Below are 5,478 nucleotides of genomic sequence, written 5' to 3'. Positions count from 1 at the left end.
CCGTTCCTGCCTTCTCCCCATACCCCCTCACTCCGCTATCCTTAAGAGCTCTATCCAGCTCTCTCTTGAAAGCATCCAACGAACTGGCCTCCACTGCCTTCTGAGGCAGAGAATTCCACACCTTCACCACTCTCTGACTGAAAAAGTTCTTCCTCATCTCCGTTCTAAATGGCCTACCCCTTATTCTTAAACTGTGGCCCCTTGTTCTGGACTCCCCCAACATTGGGAACATGTTTCCTGCCTCTAATGTGTCCAATCCCCTAATTATCTTATATGTTTCAATATTAACCAAGCCACAGTTCCGTTGGCACTCCAGCGCTGCTTTATTGCAAGCTTACATTGCGTGTAGAGGTTTCGGCGGCGCTATTTTGAAGAAGAATAGGGAATGTTGCTTCTGCGATTTAGGCCAATATTTATCACTTATTTAACGTCACTTTCATCATTTTCACGTTGCTGCTCTGGGTGCTTGCTCTGCGCAAATTAGCTGTCCGATTTCCCATATTACAACAGTGTATACACTTCAAAAGTAACGTCCTTTGGGATATTTTGAGGTCACAAAAGGCCTTTGAGCAAATAATGACACAAATCGATCAGCAGAATTGATACAAATTTATCAACATTAGAATTATTTTTCCAGGACCTCTTCATATTGTTTGCATACCTTTATTTTGCTCTAGAGTTGTATTCATTCTCTAAGGTAAAAGGACATACTCTATTAAATGGTGAGAAGGGGTTCAGAGTGTTTCTGTTATATCAAATAATGTCTTGTGCGGCCACCTTCCCAGTGAGAGCTCTAACATCATAATAAACTACTTGTTCTACTTGTAGCTACTGGTGCTCCACATAATTTTCTCATTGCAATAAGGTAAACCAAAGTCAGTCAAAACAATCACCTGTCTTCTTGCTGTAATTTTGCAACTTCTAACTTCATCAAACATTGTATGACTGTCCATTCACAAAATGCTGGAGTAACTCAGCAGGTCAGGCAGCATCTCAGGAGAGAAGGAATGGGTGACGTTTCGGGTCGAGACCCTTCTTCAGACTGATGTCAGGGGGGCGGGACAAAGGAAGGATATAGGTGGAGACAGGAAGACAGTGGGAGATCTAGGAAGGAGGAGGGGAAGAGACGGACAGAGGAACTATCTAAAGTTGGAGAAGTCGATGTTCATACCGCTGGGCTGCAAGCAGCCCAGGCGAAATATGAGGTGCTGTCCTCCAATTTCCGGTGGGCCTCACTATGGCACTGGAGGAGGCCCATGACAGAAAGGTCAGACTGGGAATGGGAGGGGGAGTTGAAATGCTCGGCCACCGGGAGACCAGTTTGGCCAACGCGGACCGAGCGCAGGTGTTGAGCGAAGCGATCGCCGAGCCTGCGCTTGGTTTCGCCGATGTAAATAAGTTGACATCTGGAGCAGCGGATGCAATAGATGAGGTTGGAGGAGGTGCAGGTGAACCTCTGTCTCACCTGGAAAGACTGTTTGGGTCCTTGGATGGAGTTGAGGGGGGAGGCAAAGGGATAGGTGTTGCATCTCGTGCGGTTGCAGGGGAAAGTGCCCGGAGATAATAATAATAATAATAATGCATTACATTTATATAGCGCTTTTCATATACTCAAAGACGCTTTACAGGGATTTAGAGAACATAGGGAAGTGAATAAATAGGAGACAGAAGGTGAGGTGACTTTCAGTGGTTGAAGGCAGTACTGAACAGGTGAGACTTCAGTGATGTTTTGAATGTGGTGAGTGTGGAGGAGTCTCTGACGGTTTGGGGTAGTGAGTTCCATAGGGTGGGAGCAGCGATGGAGAAAGCCCTGTCCCCCCCCCAGGATCTGAGTTTGGTTCGGATGTGGGGGGATAGGAGATTGGCAGCAGCAGAGCGGAGGGTGCAGGTGGGAGTGTGCCTGTGGAGGAGGTCGGTCAGGTAGGATGGGGCCAGGTTATGGAGGGCTTTGTAGGTCATGAGGAGGATTTTGTACTGGATTCTCTGGGGGATGGGGAGCCAGTGGAGTTTGTAAAGGACGGGGGTGATATGGTCACGGATCGGGGTGTGGGTGAGTAGACGGGCAGCGGAGTTTTGAATGTATTGAAGTTTACTGATGATTTTTGAGGGTGGTTTGTGTAGGAAGGGACGAGTGGACCAGGGAGTTTTTCTATCTGGGAAGGGGGAGGGGAAGAGAGGGACAGAGGAACTATTTAAAGTTGGAGAAGTCGTTTTTCTATCTGGGAAGGGGGAGGGGAAGAGAGGGACAGTCATTATCTGTGAGTAAACACCACTGATTAAACGTCATTTGGTTCCTCATCATGGCTGCCAAGAAATAAATCATTGCAAAGGCAACTCGGAGGTAGCAGACTCTCTCACTGCCGTAAGAATTCTATTCTACTGCGCAACAATATTTTCAGAAATACAACAATATTCTGGTGCACAATAAGCATGAGCAAGCTCAGGATATTTGGCAAAATAAATGTCCATTTGTCTTTCTCGGTAGCATTCCCGCCTCCGATTCAGACCCTCCTCAAGCATAACAAAATTCCAGACTAAGAAAATGTTCTAGTATCGACAGACATGCCATGTTTGAGATGGGATATCTACTTACATGTTCAAGTTACCGTGAAGGAATAGAGTGTCTATTTGGGAGTCATGTGAAAATGGGTCCCGACCCAAAACGTCATCTATCCATATTCTCTAGGGATGCTGCCTGACCCACAAAGTTACTCCAGCACTTTGTCTTTTCGTTTAGTTCGACGTAAAACTGGGATCTTAAATTTAAAGAATGGAAGCTGATCAGGTATGAGAGGAGAGTTACGTTGACTGTGGTCGACTGAGAAAATACGTTTGAAATGTATGACAGTGCACAGGCAATGGATAACGATTAAAGATGTAAACCTTCAGTTGCAAAAATAAGATCCTTTAAGGCACATAAATCCAAAATAGAAAAGTGGTTCTCAAGTTTCTGTTCTGCGTTTAAAAAGATACCAAATTGATGCCTATCTGGCGATCAAACCCCCCTCACCTGTATCCACCTATCACTTGCCAGACTTTGTCCTGACCCCAGTAGACAGACACAAAAAGCTGGAGTAACTCAGCGGGACAGGCAGCATCTCTGGAGAGAAGGAATGGGTAATGTTTCGGGTCAAGACCCTTCTTCAGACCCAGTCCCATCTCTCTTTTCCAGCTTTCTACCCCCTACTCCATCAATCTACAAGATGTGCAGTGAAATGAAAGTGGCAATGCCTGCGGATTGTGCTAAACTACAAAACAGAATAGAAAAAAAATGTTAACACAAAAAAAAATGAATACAGTAAATTAAATTAGTCCCTGGTGATATGAGAGTTAACAGTCCTGATGGCCTGTGGGAAGAAACTCCGTCTCAGCCTCTCTGTTTTCACAGCATGACAGTGGAGGTGTTTCAGACTACTTTCCACATGATGATTTTCACACATGATTTTCCCTTCATAAATCCTGCAGTTCCTTGTGTCTCCAAATGGATGCCTGTTGCTTTTTCACTGGCAAACTTTATGAACCTCCTAGTGGTTAAAATAAAGACAAACAAGTGCAGGCAGTCATGTGAATTATTTCCGGGGATAGACACATAAAACTGGAGTAACTGCGGGTCAGACAGCATCTATGGAGAAAAGGAATAGGTGACGTTTTGGGTTGAGACCCATCGGGAATGGTATAATAAGAGGAAGTAAAGATTTTTTTTAAACAGAAAAAAGGAGAATTCATCATCATTTTTTCAGTTCTTTATTTAAAAAATGACCTTTCTTTTGCAAAGATGTTTTATTCAGAACTAAAATAGGACTTTTCTCTGAAGACAGATACAAAATGCTGAAGTAACTCAGTAGGACAGGCAGCATCTCTGGAGAGAATGAATGGGTGACGTTTCAGTCTGAAGAAGGGTCTCGTACCGAAACGTCACCCATTCCTTCTCTCCGGAGATACTGTCTGTCCCGCTGAGTTACTCCAGCATTTTATGTCTATCTTCGGTGTAAACCAGCATCTGCAGTTCCTTCGTCCACACAAGAACATTTCTTCTTTCATTTCTAAGGAACCTTTAAAGGTGGCAAAATATCCCAAGACACTTCACAGGAGCAATTTCAAAGAAAAAAATGACAATGAGCCACATATTGAAAGCAACAGCATTGAGCAGGTGAAAAACATTTTTGAAGCAGGGAAAGAGAGGCAGAAATGTTGAGGAATTTCCAGAGCCTAGGAGTCTGGCATCCTAAGTTGAATTCATCAATAGGGAGTAAAGGAAATCAGGGGTAATCAGGAGGCATGAATGAGAGGTTTACAGGTAGATGTTGGAGTAACTCAGTGGGACAGGCAGCATTTCTGGAGAGAAGAAATGGGTGACGTTTCGGGTCGAGACCCTTCTTCAGACCTGGGTGTCGATCCGAAACATCACCCATTCCTACTCTCCAGAGATGCTGCCTGTCCCGCTGAGTTACTCCAGCATTTCGTGTCCATCATCGGTGTAAACCAGCATCTGCAGTTCCTTCCTACACATCAGAGGTTTACAGATATTGTTTTGGGTTGGAGGTCTTAATGAGATTACAGGGATAAGGAGGAAAGGGATAATGGAGTGATTTGAAAATGTGAGTGAGATCCAGAGGACATCATCAGCACAGGAGCATGGGTGATTGGTGTGAGTTAGGAGTTGGGCAGTGGAGCATTAGATCATCACAAATTTACAAAGAGAAGGACAAAGGAAGCCAGCATGGATTCTACAGGGATAGTCAAGCTGTACTTTTAAAGTTATCTTGAAGTATTAAGAATGTGTCCAACAGACTTGAGGATAAACAGTTCAATTGACAGCTTAGGTATTGTTTCATTTAAAACGTCTATTACATCAACCCACTCCGTTAGTTTAGATCAGTAGAAAGGCCATTGCTATGATCTCTAAGACAGAAAGGTTGTATCCTCATCTCCCTCTTGGATTTGAGCATGTAGTCCAGGCTGGCAGCTTTGTGCCATTCGAAAGAAAATGCTTCATTATCAATTGCCATCTGTAAGATGCTGCATTAAACCAAAACCCGCTTGTTCTAATGGATACAATGCATCACATGGCACCTTCAAAAGGCTGCAAACTCTGACAGTGTCTTGGCCAAAGAATCGTCTCAAGGTACGGCTGCTAATGGTGATGCTTGCTATTGAGGGCGTGCAGCGAAGGTTTACTAGGTTAATTTCCGGGATGGCGGGACTGTCATATGTTGAAAGACTAGAGCGGCTAGGCTTGTATACATTGGAATTTAGAAGGATGAGAGGGAATCTTATCGAAACATACGATTATTAAGGGGTTGGACACGTTAGAGGCAGGAAACATGTTCCCAATGTTGGGGGAGTCCAGAACCAGGGGCCACAGTTTAAGAATAAGAGGTAGGCCATTTAGAACGGAGATGAGGAAAAACTTTTTCAGTCAGAGAGTTGTAAATCTGTGGAATTCACTGCCTCAGAAGGCAGTGGAGGCCAATTCTC

The sequence above is a fragment of the Rhinoraja longicauda genome, chromosome 42, assembly GCF_053455715.1.
Source record: "Rhinoraja longicauda isolate Sanriku21f chromosome 42, sRhiLon1.1, whole genome shotgun sequence".
NCBI lineage: Eukaryota > Metazoa > Chordata > Chondrichthyes > Rajiformes > Arhynchobatidae > Rhinoraja > Rhinoraja longicauda.
This window is presented reverse-complemented; position numbering follows the sequence as displayed.